Below are 20579 nucleotides of genomic sequence, written 5' to 3' on the forward strand. Positions count from 1 at the left end.
TTTCCTCTTAGTGACATAAATGATCTTCCACAAATGGAAAACAACATAGTCCTGATTTAGTGAGGGTTTGTTAACAAAGTTGTTAAAATTTTAACAAAGAAACTGAGATATAGGTTTTTGGAATATTTACACATACTAATTCAAGATAGTTATAGAATCATCTTTTCTGTGATAGTCTTGCAAGGAAGGCTTAAGTTTGCAAGCATCTTTTCTAGGAATAGCATAACTACAACAGCAAAAAAACTCCTTTTGTCAATATGAACTGCACCTATTCAAGGAAATATGTTGTCATTCATGGATCACCACAGACAGAAGAATATGTGCAAGTGAGGAAGTGGCGTGAGTCCTGAAATAAAAAATGACACCTCTTCTCTAGTTCCGTGCACATCAAATATAAACCAAATATAGATCTGTGGGATGAACAGATACTGGTTTTTGTCTTCCCTTTCAGACTGCAAGATTGAACCATGAGTTAGGTGATGCTTACGTTATGCAGAAGGGAAAGGTTGCAGGAAGAAATGGAAGGAAGAATTCCAACGGAATGATTTGTAAACCCAGAGATGAAGAGTTACTAAAACTGGAGTCCCAAATGCCCCATCATGTATTTCATCAGTGCTTTCTGGTAGCTGCAGTGCTATCTCTCAAGACACAGAAATGTGGAGAAAAGAAAGTCTCTTATTTTCAGCAACACTGAAGCAAAGAAAATATCCTACTGGCTCAACATAGAAATGCATGAAAAAAACAGCATCATAATGCATTATGAAACAATGATTCTCTCCTCACAGATACTCCATGAACCTGGCAAGGTTTTTTTGGTTACAGTGGAGAATGTCCTTGGTTTTCAAACTTAATCCAAATTACTGTTGGAGAGTGATGTGATTTTTTTCTCTAGTCTTTATGAATGGGTTTCTTAGTTAGGCTAAGACACAAGATGAGCCAGGGCTGGCACGTACATATGTTTCTCCTCATCTGATTTGAGATGAATTCCAACACATTTGGGAGCTGTGAGCTTGCTGGTCATAAAATAGGCAGATCCACAATGACCACACAGAGGAACCAGTGAAATACCAAATTAGGCTTTCAAGAGAATTTTGAGATCTCAGCTATTGCATAAAAAAACCAAACCAAACCAAACCAAACCAAACCAAACCAAACCAAACCAAACCAAAACAAAACAAAACAAAACAAAACAAAACAAAACAAAAATCTATTTTGTATGTGAATTAAAGCCAAGCTGTTTATCTTTTAGTTTTTGATTTTACTCTTTTTTTGTATATGTCATTCATAAATATTGTTGGGAGATATTATTGTTGTTGTAGCAAAACAGTTACCTTAAAACAGGCTAATGATACCTGGAATCTGTTGTCTTTGACTTTGGCTGGCATTTAAAGTGGATAAGAAATCCAGAACTAGATCAACACATATAGTTTATTAAGAGTTAGTTTTTCATATTTGATTACTTTGTTCTCTGCAGTTCCAGGTTTTGTGTATATTTTGCAATTTGATTCTGTTTTGTAGAGCTGCCAAAATTTTCATTGGGAATGTAACAATCTGATCCTTTGTCTTGTTTATCATGCCATCTCCGCCAGAGCTGATAATGTAGTTTTGCAAAAGAAGACAGGCAAGGAAGCATACTCCAGGAGAAAAGTTAGGGATATGAATGGAGATTTGAGGTACGAAACTGTATGGAAATCCTGTAATATGCTGAAATCATGGAGGGCATTGTCCCCTTTTCCCCCACAAGCACACTTCCTGCTCCTTTGCCCACCCTGTTTACAACATTACTTGTACTCTATATTAAGTGATTTCCATCACAACATGGAATCCAAACAGATACCATGTATATGTAGAAAGAGAGAGAGTTAGGTCCTGTATATGTGTGGTTTTATGTTTGCTCATATGTTTATGGGTAATAGGTGTGTAAAGACCCTGATTAACTAATTTTTTGTCCATAGATTCCACTAAGGGGTAAGATGTGTAGAGTATAAATTCTGTAATATGCTGTATCTCAGTCATCTGTGGTATAAGATGTTAGCCCAGAATTCTCAATTGGCCACTGCATATTTTGTATATCCTCCAGCATCTTATATTTTCTTTTCTCGACGTAAATTAAATATCTCCAAGCTTTTCATTATGTGTCCATCTCCTTCATTATGTTTATCTTTCATCTCTGACCCTTTATTTTAAAGAATTTTTTCATTTAACTACTTTTTCTTTAGACTTAGGCTGACATAACTTAGTATTAAATTCTCTGATGTTATTCCAATATTTTCAGTTCCTGCATACTTTCTCTTTTTTGCGTTCTTTTTTTTTTTTTTTATGTATGTCTACAGCCATGATTCTAGATATAGAGCAAACCAAACTATTTTCTATGATTGTCATTTGCTCTTGTGCCTAACAATCCCTCTATTTCTTTCCTGACTAATACAAAAGTTTTTCTTACTCAAGTATTTACTTTCCTTATCAGTTTACAACCATTGATAAAATAATGAGCAGCAAAATATATGAACTAACAGGTCGTGGGTGTCCTCTTTTCCTTTATTATATTCATGGTCACTCACAAGTTTGAACTTTTTTCCCTGTGCTTTTCAGAAGCGCCACCTGCAAAAATATTTAAACACATGTAATTACAATGGAGAGACATCTTTTAGATCTTTTTAAGAATCATTTTAATGTTCAAATCCTATTCAGTTTTATATTTATATTTATAAAGATTAATATCGTCTTTCTGCTATGAGATGATGTTTCTTCAGGCAGGATACTGAAAAAATTATTTTCATTGTCAATAATAGTCATAGTGTCATCTGAAATCTATTAGTCAACTAGTTTCAAGTATTTTCTAATAGTTCAAACTGCCTAGATAAAGTTGAAATGGATGACCTCAATGATCAGACTACAGACTACTTTCTGTAGAAAGAAAAGTAATTTAGAAACAGTGAGTCTAAGAATACAGTGATGTCTAGGAGAACACTGGCAAATCTGCATAACATGGGGCTAATTCATCTTGGCACAGATAATATGTGCTAATGAAAATTATTTCAGAATTTCATATTAGATCCACTGATTGTTGAGATTGTTCACGCTCTTTTTTCCCTGTCTGTGTTTTATGATGTTTCCATCTTCCACAGTAGAATTATTCAATTGCCAGTAGGTTTTTCTGACTATTTCTTGATTGTATTCATAACAGAGATAGCTCTTAGTTATGGCTGGCTTTTTATGACCCAAAAAACTATTAACAATGCCTCAGAAGGTGAGGTTTGGTGTACTTCAGTCATATTATCAGTTCCTTGGGAGTACTATACTCTGTACCTGAGGCAGAACATCTATGGATTGTAGTTACATTACAGTGAAATTGTCTATGTACTGAGGTTAAATTCAGCAAATAATTTCTATAAATACAAATTAAGAAAACATATGAAATACTGAAACATTATTGTGGTTGGTTGACCCTGACTGGATGTGAGGTGCCCACCAAAGTTGCACTATGATTGTCAGCCTATCCTCAGCTGCACAGGGGAGAGAAATTATATAATGAAAGGCTTGTGGGTCAAGATAAGGACAGGAAGAAATCACTCAGCAATTACTGTCATAGGTAAAACAGACTTGGCTTGGGGAAAAACTAATTTAATTTATTGCCAATCAAATCAGAATGGGGTAATAAGAAATAAAGCCAAATCTTAAAAACACATTCCCCTACCCCTTCCTTCTTCCTGGGCTTAACTTCACTCCCGATTTCTCTACCTCCTCCTTCCCCAAGCAATGCAGGGGGATGGGGAATGGGGGTTGTGGTCAGTTCATCATACGTTGTCTCTGTCGTTCCTTCCTCCTCACACTCTTCCCCTGCTCCAGCATGGGGTCCCTCCCAGAGGACAGTCTTCCATGAACTTCTCCAACGTGGGTCCCTTCCATGGGGTGCAGTCCTTCAGCAACAGACTGCTCCAGCGTGGGTCCCCCACGGGGTCACAAGTCCTGCCAGCAAACCTGCTTCAACAAGGGCTCCTCTCTCCACAGGTCCTGCCAGGAGCCTGCTCCAGCACAGGCTTCCCACAGGGTCACAGCCTCCTTCAGGCACATCCACCTGCTTCTCCATGGGGTCCTCCAAGGGCTGCAGGTGGATATCTGCTCCACTATGGACCTCCATGGGCTGCAGGGGCACCTGGAGCACCTCCTCCTCCTCCTTCTTCACTGACCTTGGTGTCTGCAGAGTTGTTTCTCTCACATATTCTGACTCCTCTTCTCCAGCTGCTATTTCATAGCAGTTTTTTCCCCTTCTTAACTACATTATCACAGAGGCGCTATCCCCGTCACTGATGAGTTCGGTCTTGGCCAGCAGTAAGTCTGTCTTGGAGCCAGCTGGCATTTGCTCTATAGGACATGGAGGAAGCTTCTACCAGCTTCTCACAGAAGCCACCTCTGTAGCCCCCCAGCTGCCAAAATCTTGCCACACAAACCCAATACAATTATATTTTGACACTTTCAAAAAAAGGTTATGTATACTGAAGGGACATTAATCTCACTGAAGAAAAAGTTTTAAAATGGTGAATATTCCTCAGCGTATTCCAACTGATACCCAAATCAATAAATTGCCATGCTGCCTGATTCACAACAGAGATTTGTCCTGAGATCTCCTATGTCTCAGAAAATTGCTTTTACTTGAGCAGCTTCAGAGCTACATGTTCCTTTTTTTTTTTTTTTTTCAGTCATTCCTATTGATTTTGCTCTACCTTCTTCAAAAAAGTTTACACAATGAAGAAGCATTGAATTTTGGTAACTCATTTCCCAGGTGAATGCCTTAATCAGGAAGAGGAGCATTCTTTTTGTCATCTAGTGAATATTTCCAATATGCAAAAAGACTCTGAGGAAAAAAAAAATCTTAGATAAATAGAAATTGTTATCTGAGCTCTCAAAACCAATCTTTCACAAAAACATATGTGTAGAGAACAACATAGGAGCTGTTGACACTGACTAACCAGAAGGTGGAATATGTACAGCAGTGTAAGACAGCATTCAACAGCCCTCCATGGATTCACACAGGAAGTGCATACCATTTATCATGGAAAAGAAACATGTGATCAGTGTTTTATTTTGAGAATCCTGAAGTGCTCCAAAACCCAGGCTCCATAAGACAACTTTACAACTAGAGTTGAATCTGATCAAAAGCAAAATAAACACTTGACTTCTGTTGAAATGCACAGCTTGCTTTCTGAAGTGTTACATGCACATGGACTTCTGAGTGACCAAGAGATTGCCATAATTATTCTTCCCAAAGTTGAACACTTCCTCACATTTTAAGGCCATAGGAGTCTATATATGGCAGTGCCATTTAGTGAGGTCTGAAATACCTAGAGCTAGACCTGCACCTGAATATGATCAATGCAATGCTGATCTTTGCTTCTAACTTCTCCTTGTTGTTCCTAAGAGTAAATTCCTCAGAACTTCAGATATCTTCAGCTTTATCAATAGATGCTTAGGGGACTAAAATATCATGGTTTGATAAGCACTTACAGTAGAGTTTAGGACTTAAACATGGAGGACTTTTTAACCAACCACTCCTTACTAAAATATATGAAACTTTTAGGAGGGCTTCAGCAGATTATAAATTCCTGAAATATATTGCAATTTTATCAGTTTATTGTGGTCATTTTGATTTGAGTATTTCTAAGATTCAAATTCAAAATATAAAAATTATTTTTCTATTTATCTTTGTTTTTCTCTATTCAGCAGGGTTCCTCAACAATTGTCTCATGTGGATTCCCTTACCAATATATACCAACATGAAAGACTTAAGCTTCTCCTTTTACTACCGTACATGTGAAGTTTCTTGTAACTATATGTATTTCTTTTATTACTGTCCTAAAGTAATTCATTCTTCAGCATATGCATCTTGTTTACAACAGATAAATCAGTTTGAAAACAAAACCCAGTCATCTGCTTTTGATCTAAAATATATTTCCACAGGGTACTGCAAAACTTCATTTTATAAAGCATTCTTATATTACTATCACAAAACACTTTAAGGGCTAAGTCAATCCCCAGCTAAAGAGAATTAGAAGGTATTAAAGTGAGATTTAGAAGGGAAAATGTGCAAATGGATCATAGGATCACAGCACTCCAGATAGGTAAAAATAATTCATGTACCCTTAGCTGCAGAGTAGGTTGGAAGAGAATAGTTGTTTCAGTTTGAGAAAAAAAGCAGAATAGAGTTTATTTGCTATAAGCTCATTCATATGGTTCCCATCACTATTATTTTCCATGCCTCCTTGTACCCACACAATATATAATTTTTCTTCTTTTTGTCTTCTTTTTGTTCCAATGTAATTTATTATTTATTGTCCTTGTTACATGTAGCTGATTGTCCTTATTATGTGTTGCTGTTGTGGGAAGAGGGTCAAAGATGTGGACTTTCCAGTTTGCACTGAAGATAATGAAGTGATCATGTTCAGGAATGAGCTGTAAATTCATGGACTGCTCTCTGAGGAAGTCCTATCCCTGCATTCTGAGGGCAGAGGGTTGTATGGTTGTCAAACCCACCAGAATTCCTTACCAGGTGGGAAGAATTCTTAAAGAATTTTTCCTTGTGGAGGCATGGGGTGTGGTGGGAAGCCTGGAAAAGGAAAAATGAAAATTGAAATTTAACTAAGTTATGTCTTCAGAACAGGTAGCCAATACACCTGTGAGCAGTAGTGACCTGCCCTCTCAATTAGCTGGGTGGTACAAGGTAGCTTGTAACAAGATTGGTAATTTAATATCCCAGGATATGCTCTCATCTTATGCCCAGAAATGCAGGGACTTTTTATTACCTACTGTCTTGATTGATGTAGGTCGTGAGTTAAGTAAAATCATATAGTAATATATTTGCCAAGGGCCATGAGCATGCACATTGATCAGATATCCTAGATCATCTGACAATGAGAAATTTGTCAACCCATGGTAACTTAAAGACATATCTGAAAATATTTTCTTATCCAGGAGCAATGTGAACTTCTGAATTTACAGAGTATTTATTAAACTCTTTTCAAACAAATTTATCTTCTATGAGCTTTGTATGAATACGCTTTTAATTTCTTGAAACAAATTACATAGCATAAGCATAAAGTGAAATGCTGTAACAGAAGTGGCTCAAAGTAATAGAAACTCAGTTCAAAGTGGTGAAAGCTGATGATATAAAGAGTTTATTTATATATGGAAAGCAAGAAAGGTAATTGTGAAATTTTCTTTTCTTGGATTAATACACTCAATGGAAGATTCATCATTCCTAACTTTCATCAACTTTCATCTTCTAAAGTTAATTGTCCACTTACTAATATATTCAACAGGAAAAAAAAAAAGGAGTTACACCACACAGCAATCAATTTTATCATAAAAGAGGGATTCATACAGAAGTTTCCACTAGCGCTTACCTTCCTTGACTTCTATTGATCATAGACCATATTTGCACCTTAAACAAAACATCCAGCTTTTAGAACACACCAGAGTGAGGCCTTTCCAACCCACAATGTGTGAGCAAGTAATAGATTTAGTTATTTTTACCTCATTAGCTTTACAGTTAGAAAATAAGCTCACAAAAGGTATTGAATTGCTATCTTCAGACACTGAAATAGTCAAACAATCCAAAGTAATTTACTTTCTCTTCACATCAAATATTAAGTGCTGGAATTAAATATCTGATAGGATTGTTTACAAAATTGTTATAGAATTATCCTTTGTGGAGGAAATAGTGATTTCACATTTTCTTTAACTTTTTTTAAATTTCTTTAAGCAATCTGTATTAACATTTTCATGAGTGTACAATCATGTCAGAATGAGAAATACAAGGTTTTGAGGATAATGTCCAGAAAGAACTAGTCAACAGGCAGTTCTGTTTAAATTCTGTCAGAGCAATACGAGATACTTGATACTGTGATACTTGTTAGAGAATTACAAAGCTATTTTATAATGAAACAGTGCTAACCAGCATGCTAACAAACAGACACCAGTAGAAATGCAAAAGGTTTCTCAGGTTGATAAAGAAGAATGAGACATTTTAGTTTCAGTGGAATAATTGTTATTCACAGAATATAAAACATGATATGAAAACGTATTTTAACATCAGCATATTTCACCAGCTTAAAAAACACAGGTTCTGAAATTCAATTTGTTTTGATGATTATTTCTAAAAGGTTTTCATTGTGTGCGATCCAATTCAAATGCTTATTTGTTCATGGAAAGTAATTAGTGTGACTGTCTTGACTGGTTCATCTGTGGTTTATAACACTACTATATTATTAATCACATAAAAAGCCAATTCAATTAACCTAACAAATATTATACTTCATTCTTTTGCTTTGAAATCTCAGTGATTTTCATACACTAGTAAGCCAGAGCATTTCTACTACAATGAGACTTGCCTGAGAATGACCATTATAAAAAATATATATTAATTACATAAGTAAAAATAAATTATTTAAATTGAATTTCTAATATTCTCTCCTTTTTCAAACCAACCTTTTAACTATCTGAAAATAGCTATTACAGACTCATGACATATTTCTAATCTTTAGATTAAATAACATTAATGCACTTAACTATTTTTCCATATAGGCCATGTTTTTTATCATTCTGATCACTCTCCTTATCTTTTACCAGGCTCTCGGGAAAGGGTTTATTCACTTCAAATGCAGACCAAACTGGACATCTTCCTTAAAATAAGGCCTTTTTAGTCTTTTGCAACTTTGATTATAACATCTGCTTTTTTACAATGGCATGACAGTGTGGACTTATGATCATTCTGTGGCGCAGTAGTCCTAGACAGACAAAAATTACATAGGTATAGTTAATCCTGCCTTGAATGAGTTATATGATCTCTTGAAATCCCTTTCAGACCTAAAAATTACACTAGGAAAATATAAGACTATCCATTTATTTCAACTTAATACACTTTTTAAAATAAAATATGGAAATATAAGGCTGGAAGAAGATCTTTGTGTCAACGAATCTAGTTCCCAGTCCAAATTAGCATCCATATCATGTTCTCTCACTCAAAATGTACCAGGTTCCCATTTTGGGTCTTACTTTTTCTGCCTAGCAATCATGTTTATTATGCTTAGAGGGTCCAAGCCTGATCACACTAAAGTCAGGAAAGAACCTTTCACAACTTTTAATAATGCATGACTAGTTTAAATCTTAGACAAGTTTTATTCTTGCCAAATCTGAATCAGAATTCAGGCAGCCTTTTTGATATGGAAATGTACTTCGCACCACACATGTTTTTTCTTGATGCAGTAGGCTCTAAAAGTATGTATCTTAAGTGAGTTCTACATGCTAATTATATTTTGTTTAATCATACTTTCATTTTAGAGTTTAAAGTTCTTCTAGTTCCAGCACATGTCCCTTAGTTTTGTAATATGCAGAAAGACAAACAGAATTCCATTCCTTTTTCATATAGTTCATTATTTCATAAATAACCTCTTATCATGCTCCCTGTTAATCATTTCCCTAAATGATATAGCCCTAATCTTTTCAAATCTCTTTCCATATCAAAGTGTTTAAATAATTTTTCATCCCTTAAATTCAAATTATCTTCATTTTTTTGCTATTTCTGCTCTATCTTTCTGAAGGCTGAATGACCAGAATCAAGCATACAGCTCAAGATGAGGGCGTGCCATTGTTTCATCTAATGGCCTTAACATTATAGGAGAATACAAGACTACATTCTGCCAGTAGTGATGTTCTGTAATCTATTACTTCTGCTGCCCTGAAGGCTGTGATCACACCCTTTGTTACTTCATTGTTAACTCTTGGTCAAGGGCGATGCTTTAAATATTCACAGGCCAACATGAAGAAAATCAACTTCTGTTTTAACAGAAAGGTACAGTTATCACTGTAGGGGAAGAAGGTCACTAAATCACTTCATCCTTTAAAAAGTGAAAGAAAAATTACTGAGAAATCACTCTGCAATGAACAAAAGCTTCGAAATCTCTTTAAAGAGACTTTGGAGAAGGCTGAATAAAAGGCTTTACAACAATACCTGATACAAACAGCGTTGCTTGGTTTTAATGAATGAGAAACAGAGGGAACCAGCATATAAATTCTATGTCTGGATCAAGAAAAGGTACAGAATGCTGCTGTAGAAAATTATGTTAAATATTATGGAGAACATCTTTAATAGTTTTCAGTCTAATTAGTGTAATTTTTTGGCATACTCTCAGCACAAATGTACTATAAGTTTGAGGAAGTGCATTTGGCACCTAGTAATGCAATAGTTCTTTCAGTAATGAACTAATGCCCCCCTGCATTGCTCTATCAGATTTCCTGGACACATTAGGCTCATTTCACATGTCAGAAGGTAATGTGTAATGCATATAGTCATGAAGCTGATTTGTGTATACCCAGAATATCTGAGAAGAGCCTCTTCATTTCTATATGTGCAGGGTGCACCATCTACAAATACAGCTGCTGGAGCCAGATAGATTTGGCTCACTCTGCTAAAAGGCAAACATTTTCTGACTGCTATGTGAATGCAGAGATCTCTGATGTCTCACACATAAAGCTGTGGGAGCCACCTACAGACAAAGGTCCTTCAGAGATTCTTCTATACTGAAAAAAACAGTCCATACCAGTTGCCTCCAGGAAATTGGAGAGGAAAAACTCAAAATCCCTGATATCTGCAGGTGAAGCTGTAGCAAGAAGAAGGAAGGGAAGCCCCTAATTCCAGGCATCTTATTTCATAACATAGAAGATCAAATGAAGGGTGGTATTTTCAGTCTAGGGCACCAAAAAACAGTTTATGAAGTTTCAGAACTCCACTGTAAACACAGGAGTGACTATCAAGGAATAGCCCAAAAAATGTGGCTGGATCTGGGTCTTTGCCCCAGGGCTGCTTCTGAACATAAAACTGTCCCCACAAAAGAGCACTGGTTCAAGAGATTTGATTACAGTGCTCCATCAGGGTGGTTACAACAATGACAGAGTGATTCCTTACTCTCTACTTTCTACAAGGATAACTTCTTATGATAGCTCCAAGAACAACTGTGCTAGAAATTACTGATAGGCTAAATCTGTCTTCCTACATGACACTTGGAGTGAAGCCTATAGGGAAAATTTTCACCATCTGAAAAGGCAACTGAATGGAAATTTGTAAGGGAATTGAAAGAGGAATGCAGGGCTTGACAGAGTGCAACCTGGAACCAGAAGAACATTTCAGTAGGGGTTACTGAAGTCTTTAAAACTGTTAGAAACTATTAGGAGTCAAAAGGAAGCTGAGAAAGTAGCATCAATACTGGAGTAGAGGAGGAAGTATTACATAAAATCATGGGCAAGAGGGACAAAGAAAGGCTTGGCTATAGTTCAGACAGCTGTGAAACTCCTACTTGTGCCTAAAATGTCAAGTACTAATTACATAAGTAATACATAATTAGTCTACCTACAGAGAGTTCTGTTTACAGGACTGAAGGGTAACACTGACCCAAGTCACTTGATATGACTTTGGCAATGCTCAAGATTTTGCAGCCATCTGGCAATGAAAGAGTAAGTTCACCTACTAATTCCTTTTGCTGCGTGGTTGAGATTTTGAATTCTCAAGCTTATGTTCCAAATCCATGTGAATAGAAAGATCCCATACCTGTGCAACACATGATTAGTATGAAAACTAATTAGAGAATAGATTATGACAGGTAAGACTGTGTCAGATCATTATTTCAGTGATTTATTTTTGTGAGATGAGAGACAAAAATTGTTTAGCAAGATTCTGGTCTTATTTATAACAGCAAGAGCACTGACGTTCTTCAAGAAGTGAATAATCATTTTCATGAGAGAACTTCACCTATCTGTTTTAGGTATCTATGTGGCAAGATACTTGCTTTCTTTAGTTAAAATTACTCTATCCCTGTATAATGGATGCATTAGGAACAAAAAGGTTTAAATTTGCTGTTTGAACCTCTAAATTCTGCAGCTTAGATAGTTAGTTTCAGGGAGGGTCCACTCTGAGAGATAAATTGCCACAGTAGTGGGGATTAGAAAGAAAACAGCATCATCATCTCAGTGATATGAAGAACAGGAAGAACAATTTGGATGCATGGAGGTCTTCTGTTAAGTATTAGAAGAGTTTATTGATGGAAAACTGGACTGGTTCTGGGCAGAAAGCAAGTCAGATGCCTGTAGTTTTGGTTATACTTCCAAAATAGAAAAATATGAATAGAGATTCCTGTGCTTGAGCACCTGAGAGTACTACAAAAGATATAACACTCTTAAAATTATTTCCCTTCCATACATCTGTGACAATGTGGCTGAAAAAGTTTATCAACAGTTGTGTTTACTTTACATCTATCAACATGAGAAAATAAAGGCAATATAATTCACAAACAGATGGAATAACTCCCTTAAATCCTTAGGTCTTGTGCTTCACTGCCCATGCCAGTATCTACTTTCCTAACTTATGGACCAAGCCTGAAAAATGACATAGGGGATGCTTTTTCACTTTCAAGATAGCAGATTTGGGAACCCCAGTGCCAGGGACAGACGGGAGCCCAAGACAATATCCACACCACTCTAGACCTTTGGACAAGCTCACAGTTTGCAAAGGTGCTGGAAACACCTATACCACAAACACTGAAGATGTATAGGACTGTCTAGAAAAGAAGTTACAGACCAGCTGCAATGTAAATGTTTTTTCTCTAAAGGAAGAACATTATGCAAATGTGGCATGTTAACATGGAATGTTTCTGGCATTCACATTCTGGGCCAGATTTACTGGGATGCCCAGGCCTATGACCGAAGATACCAATACCAACAGGCCTCGATAGTACAGGTACAAGTGCAGTGCTTAACTAAGTAGGTAAAGCTTCTTGTGGGTGTTAAAAGCAATGACTGCTTTGAAATTAAAGGGAAGATTATATTGTTATCCACTGTTTTCCTAAATACACTGTGGGAAAACATGGAAGTTATAAGTTTTATAAATACTAGTATGCAACAGGTCAATCAGAGGCATAAAAGACAGGTAAATGCCTAGAACAGTGCTCAAACTATCCCCAGCCAACCCAGAGATAGTGGGAGTGATTCAGTAAGCACCCGCAGGTGATGATGTTCCACTAGAGGGTAATGGTTTAGTTAGTAGATGTGGCCGACTCAACATTGTCTTATTTATGGAAGTATTGTGAATGGCAGACAAAGAAACAGAGTGGTTTGTGTTTAAAGTAGTTTAAAGAGTCTGATATCTGCTTAAAGTGTGATGACCTAGAGTGAAGCCAAGCATAGCACTTTGGGAAAAAGTGAAATGTAGACATGACACCACATATGGCAAAATCCAGTGCAACTGAGTGCCAGAGTTAAGCACTTAAAAAGAACTAGCAGTCTCTGCCTACAAATCAATTGCTGTAGTACAAGCAAGTTCCAGAGGTGAATCCATGAGTAAACTTGATTTTGCCACAATCTTTCTTCTTTTTTCTAATTCTGTTTTATGGGTACTCAGAAAAACACATCCTTCTCAAACTGCCAATAGAGAGTTACCTGAACTGTTTACTATGGCACACAGTGCAGTCAGTTTTTTGATCACCATTTGCCTCACGTCTTCCAGAGAATTCATCTTATAGAAACTGGCACGAAAAATTTCTTAAGATGCTGGAAGGTAAATAACTTTATCTTCTGTAGAAAGCCGTCTAGAAGCATCCCAGCAGAAAAGATGTTAATACATGTTGATAGATTATATCTCCTGTTCCATTTCAGCAAAAGATGCTTCATTCTTGGACTAGTGTTTTGCTTAGTGTTTTCTTTTATTTTTCTATAAAGGAAAAAAGGGCTTATCTACCTACTTAGTCCAGTTACAGGAGCTCTGTAATTACAGTCATACACTAAAACAGTTCCATAATAATAGGATTTAATAATATAACATAAGATCAATAGAATACCAACACTTTTCTGAGGTAGCAGGCAAATAGATGTGTCACCTAAAATGGTACCAGTGTCAGAATCAAGCCCTGTCTAATTGTATCCACAAAGCATCTCTACTTTGTGAGCTGGAGCAATGGGCTAAAGCCAACTGTAGGCGTTTCAATAAGGCCAAATGCCAGGTGCTGCACTTTGGCCACAACAACCCCCAGCAGCGCTACAGGCTTGGGGAGGAGTGGCTGGAGAGCTGCCAGTCAGAGAGGGACCTGGGGGTGTTGATTGACAGCCAGCTGAACATGAGCCAGCAGTGTGCCCAGGTGGCCAAGAAGGCCAATGGCATCCTGGCTTCTATCAGAAATAGCGTGGCCAGCAGGGACAGGGAAGTGATCTTACCCCTGTACTCGGCACTGGTGAGGCCACACCTCGATTCCTGTGTTCCGTTTTGGGCCCCTCACTAAAAAAAGGACATTGAATTACTCGAGCGTGCCCAAAGAAGGGCAACGAAGCTGGTGAAGGGTCTGGAGCACATGTCGTACAAGGAGCAGCTGAGGGAACTGGGGTTGTTTAGTCTGGAGAAGAGGAGGCTGAGGGGAGACCTCATCACCCTCTACAACTACCTGAAAGGAGTTTGCAGAGAGCTGGGGATGAGTCTCTTTAATCAAGTAATAAGTGATAGGACAAGAGGGAATGGCCTCAAGTTGCACCAAGGAAGGTTTAGACTAGATATTAGGAAGTATTTCTTTCCAGAACGGGTTGTTAGGCGTTGGAATGGGCTGCCCAGGGAGGTGGTGGAGTCCCCATCCCTGGAAGTGTTCAAGAGTCGGGTTGACATAGCGCTGAGGGATATGGTGTAGTTGGGATCTGTCAGTGCTAGGTTAACGGTTGGACTAGATGATCTTCAAGGTCCTTTCCAACCTAGATGATTCTATGATTCTATGATTCTATACTTGTCCCCTATATTGCAGATCACTACTCAGCTCCCCAAAGCCTACAGTAAATATTAAACTTGAAAGCAAAACACTAACATTTTCAAATTAAATGTGCTACAGGAAGTAAGATCAGTGGCCAGTGTCCTGGCCTGGGAGTATTTTAATAACATAGTGCCAGAGAGTCTGCAGAACACCCTTTTTTGTAGAAGGTTAGACAAGTGTCTGCTATGAGTGCTAGGTATAGATGGTACGCACTGACGCAGAGAGGGATTTTCAGTGATACTTTCCTCCAGTCCTGGCCAGAGTTCATTTTTTATCAGGAGATATTTGATTTGAATGAAATCACTTCTTCTCAGTTTTATTTCAACACCTCTTTAAGAACCATTTCTTCTCAGTCAGTGTTCTTGGAGTGTTTCTTCCTTCTCCAGAGCTACAGCTCTGTTGTCTGGATACCTCCCATTGCTGGTGATGGCACAATTCAGTTGAAATCAGACCAGCAATTGACCTGATCAAACAGTTGATTGACCGCTTCACAGAATCATTTAGGTTGGAAGGGACCTCCTGAGATCATCTAGTCCCATCAGGTAGAGCATGTTTCCTGACTGTGTCCAACTCGGGTTTGAATATCTCCTTGGATATATTCAAATTTGACTGAATATCTCCTTGGAGATATTCAAAGAGACTCTGCAGCCTCTCTGAACAACCTGTTTGAGCATTTAATCACAGAAAATAAAAGTATTTTCTTGTGTTCAGATAGAATTCCATGTGTTTTAATGTGTGACCATCACTTCTTGTCCTGTCAGTGGGCACTACTGAAGAGAGTCTGGCTCCCTTGTCTTCATTTCCTCCCATCATGTATTTCAACACACTGATAAGATGCCCCTTCATCAGGCTGAACAGCCCCAGTTCTCTCAGTCTTTCCTCATATGAAAGATGTTCCATTCCTTAATTATCTTTGTGACCCTGTGCTGGACTCTCTCCAGTAAGCAGTGGTCACCCATATGTATTAAGGTTATTTTGGATATGCTAATATATAAATGATATATTTATCTTTACTGGAATTCTCCATATTCCTTCACTGTACTTTTCTTTTTTTTGCCCCCTTTTTGTTTTTCCACCTATTCTGTAGTGAAATAAAACGATTCTGGTTCCCATGCCCTCTATACCGTTGCTTTTCCTGTCACTTTCCACAGAACACACTGAACTGTGACCTTTGCAACACCATTTTCCCAGCTGATCTGCCTGCTTCCTTGGCTCCTTTAGCTTGAGCCTCTCTAATAGTTCTGCATCACTGGCTTGTATTGCTCTACTGCTCTCTTCCTTTTGTGTATAGCCGCACTTACACATCCTAGTTTAGGTCTTTCATATAGTATGTGCTCAATTTTACTGCTCTCACTCAACACTCTTTCTTCTAGAAATGGAATTGTCTGTCCCCTAAACTGTTCTGTGTCTAATTATGGAATATTAAATAAGTTACGTGACAGTGTTATATGTCAATGTACATCCTCAGCTTTGTAAAAGCTGTACTTTTTCCTTTGTTTTCTTTCTTGGTTTTAATTTTTAAGAAATCGAAGAGGAAGGGAAGGGAAGGGAAGGGGAGGGGAGGGGAGGGGAGGGGAGGGGAGGGGAGGGGAGGGGAGGGGAGGGGAGGGGAGGGGAGGGAAGGGAAGGGAAGGGAAGGGAAGGGAAGGGAAGGGAAGGGAAGGGAAGGGAAGGGAAGGGAAGGGAAGGGAAGGGAAGGGAAGGGAAGGGAAGGGAAGGGAAGGGAAGGGAAGGGAAGGGAAGGGAAGGGAAGGGAAGGGAAGGGAAGGGAAGGGAAGGGAAGGGAAGGGAAGGGAAGGGAAGGGAAGGGAAGGGAAGGGAAGGGAAGGGAAGGGAAGGGAAGGGAAGGGAAGGGAAGGGAAGGGAAGGGAAGGGAAGGGAAGGGAAGGGAAGGGAAGGGAAGGGAAGGGAAGGGAAGGGAAGGGAAGGGAAGGGAAGGGAAGGGAAGGGAAGGGAAGGGAAGGGAAGGGAAGGGAAGGGAAGGAAAGGAAAGGAAAGGAAAGGAAAGGAAAGGAAAGGAAAGGAAAGGAAAGGAAAGGAAAGGAAAGGAAAGGAAAGGAAAGGAAAGGAAAGGAAAGGAAAGGAAAGGAAAGGAAAGGAAAGGAAAGGAAAGGAAAGGAAAGGAAAGGAAAGGAAAGGAAGAGACCACACTGGCAATTTGCCTTATTTGGATATGGTGCTTGCCTGGCAATAAATTGCAAGATGCTCCTTCTTCTTATGAGTGATGCTCTTCTTTTGCTTTTCCCTTTCTGCCTCCCCAGTGTTCTGTATGCTGAGTTATTACACTGGAAAACTAGAAACTAGATATTTGTAAAACTAGACTACTTATTAAATTACCTGTTGACAGAGACATTGGAAATGTAGGAAGCCTTTCAGTCAGGTTAGCTTCCTGGTACCTCAAAATTTTTCTCCTAATGTCTGTGTTCTCTCTAATTTCATTGGAATTTAACAGATTGTATAGCATAATGTAGCAATACAGCATACATTAAAATATTGTCAATATATTTTTATTTAAAAAAGGCAACAAATAATTGTGAATCTTTGAATAAACTGTGCTGATCCATCCTCATTACTTTGATTTTTCATTGAACTTCAGAGCATGCAAGGAAGAAGCAGGACCATAACTTCAGCCTATGTTACCTGTCAGCTAAACCAGAACAATCTAAATTCTTTCAAGGATGCATGAGGGTGACATATACCTGAGCTCTGGGAAAACTGTCTCCCTGATCCAAGTGCCTTCTTATCCCAGGAGTCACAAATGGTGGAATCATATTAGTAAAGTAACATACTGGCTGTTGAAGGGCCATTAATATGTTTACTTCATACGTAATAGTAAGTAGACTGTCAATGTCAGGATAGGATCTTTTGCATAGCTGAAATTTATTTCTCTCTGTCCTAAAAAAACCAAACCATGTTAAAAAAAGCCTTTTCAACTACATATATTGCAAAAGGTGGGATTATGCCAAGAAAATGAACTGGTTTTAATAGAGGCTTTCTTTCCCTCTTTACATTTGACATTGAGTTTTAAAAGGGTAACATTTGCTGTCTTCTGCAGAAATGTTGGTTGAAAATTGCTTTCTTAAGGGTAAAATTTCAACATGGTATGCATCATTGTCCTTATGACTTACTATAGTGAAAAAAAAAAAAAAAAGTAAAAATCAAGACAATATTCAAGTGTTACCTTTGATATCTTCAGCATTCAAATATGGGAATTCTACTTGATGATAAAATGTGAATGTTGCATAAAACTGGATTCAAAAATTCCATTATGAAACAAGAGTGCTGTTGCATTTTTCAAGCCTGAAGCCATTATATAATTTACTAGCATTTTCATTAATCCTTTACTAACATAAATTGGTTTGAGGCAGCTTCCTTTCCTCTCTTGTCCTGTCCTTGAACAAAGCAGCAGCACAAAAATGTGGTTTAGAAATCTTACCCACATGTTTCCTCAGACCTGGGGGTGGGTTTTTTTGTTAACTAAGGAAGCAAATGGAATATTAAAGGTATCAGAATCATTTGTCTGGATCTGTCACATAAAGAAAGAAATTATATTGTTATTCATTTGTTATGACTATAACCCATAATGTGGCATTTCTTTGTTAAGCTTCGGATAAAGTTTGTATATTGTTGAAATGATTGATTATAGGAAAGAAATATAAGGATGAAATGTGGAAATATGTTCCTTATTGAAGTTTTCAGCTTTGAGTACAAATTTTATTTGGAGCCCAAATTTCTTTCACTGTCTCAAATGGAAAGACTATTGAAATCAAAAGGAAAATCTTGCACAGACCTATATAATCTCTGGATTCAATTTATAGACTATTTCCACATTAAATTTCTTCTAAAACTATTTTAAGGTTTACTTTTTCAAATCATTACAGGACCATGAAACATCTCCTTGCATCCAGAAATTTCACCTTCAATTCTACCACATAGTAAAGTAAGAGGAAGCATGTGATGGCAGCACTTCCATAACATCCCACATAATTTCTCCTGTAAGATATGGAGTTATTTACACAACTGTTTTATTTTCCTCACCTCAATGGGATAAGTCTCTCCCTCTTCAAGGGCAGGATGAGAATGAAAGGGTAAACTCATTCACTGCACAGACCTTCTTCCTCTAGTGAGTTTACAAATCTTCTTGATTCAGAGATCAAGTAGATATGAGAGGTTGATCGAAGAGTCTTTAGCAGCCCGCTGATTATGCTTTTACAAACCATATTTTGCATTTAAAGATGAGCTAATGTTTATTTTTTTCTTCTTCAAGTACAACTTCTACAGTTTCCTGGCCATGCATTTTGTCATGCTGCCCTAGACCTACTCTTACATGGGTTTCATTCTGACCTTGATTTACATCTTCACAGCTTCTAAACATAGAATTTAGACTTAGTGTCTTGTGATATACAGCACTATAATGCTTAAAAAATGAGCTATCTGCCTGAAGATTTTCACAGCTGGATTAGATGCTTATGTACCTTTTACACTGAAGTAAAAACTGCGTGTATAGGAGGTGATGCAACACATTCATAAATTGAGAAAAAGGGACTGTAAACAGTAAGTGATGAGAAATGTGTTTATAGCAAGCTAGATCTCTTGAACTTATACTGTTTGGTGATAGCAGAAATCAGATCCTTACTTCCTTGCTTGCTTTTGGATCAGAAAAGTATAACTTTGTGTTGGAAGTGTGGGAAAAGCAAAACAGTGAAAAATCTGCAAAACACATTTCCTTAACACATGGTGCCCAGAACAAACACAGGACAGGATGGAGATCCAGTGATTTGTGTTGCCATGGCACCAAGGAGGAATGCGAAGTGAGGTGGAGGCTGCGCATTCCTGTTCTTCCACTTTTCTCAAGGAACATTTGACATGACTATGCAGATTATCTCCGGCTCTTCCCCTTCTCCCAAGGACTGTTTTGCAGTACTCTGTGGACCTTATCTCTCATTCTTCCTCTTCTCCCACAAAACCAGCTCACACCTTGCACCAAGGAATGTGCTGTGTCATTATTCAAGAAACAATGACTTGACCACAGTCCCACCCACTCACACATACATACTTAGACAAATACTACCCCGAGTTTGTATCTAACTTGGAGGGATGATAATCCGATACCAAATTAGAGGGAGAGATTGCCGGGTTTGTGCTCCTCGCCCCCCCCAGAAGGGACGCCTTTTGTTAAGATTTGGGCTCTTGGCTACACCAAGTGATTACCCGGGAATTAAGTGTGTGTGATTGTAATCAGTTTTTCGTGTGTAGTGCTGTATAGCCAACCTGCAGTTTGTGCATTTATCGTAGGCAATCTTAAAGAATCTGTAGATGTTGCATAACAGTAAACCGTACTACTCGTGAACCTGACTGCTTCTCTTGAATGCAACTGGACCTACAGCATACAGGCTGTTCATGCATCTGGTGTCAGGCCTATAGTTACGGCCCCAATTGACATACCTATTAAGAGATAAGTCCAGCTGTCCCTAGCCCCTCTAATCTCTGAGGACTGGCTAGAATGCAAGGGGATTCATCTCTTACCAAAGTAATTCATTACCTTAAATGCAACACTTTGTCATTGGCGTTTAAGATCATCATACTGGCTTTAGCATCTTCCAGACCTTCAGAGAGCTCAGTCCCACAGCATCTTGTGTCTAACAGGTTTCTAGAAACCTTCAGACAAGAAGTGAAAGTACACAAGAATAAAATGTCACACACAGTCATCATCCAGATAGCTTTTAGTCTGAAGAACATAGCACTCTC

The sequence above is a fragment of the Strix uralensis genome, chromosome 1, assembly GCF_047716275.1.
Source record: "Strix uralensis isolate ZFMK-TIS-50842 chromosome 1, bStrUra1, whole genome shotgun sequence".
In the NCBI taxonomy this organism is placed as follows: Eukaryota; Metazoa; Chordata; class Aves; order Strigiformes; family Strigidae; genus Strix; species Strix uralensis.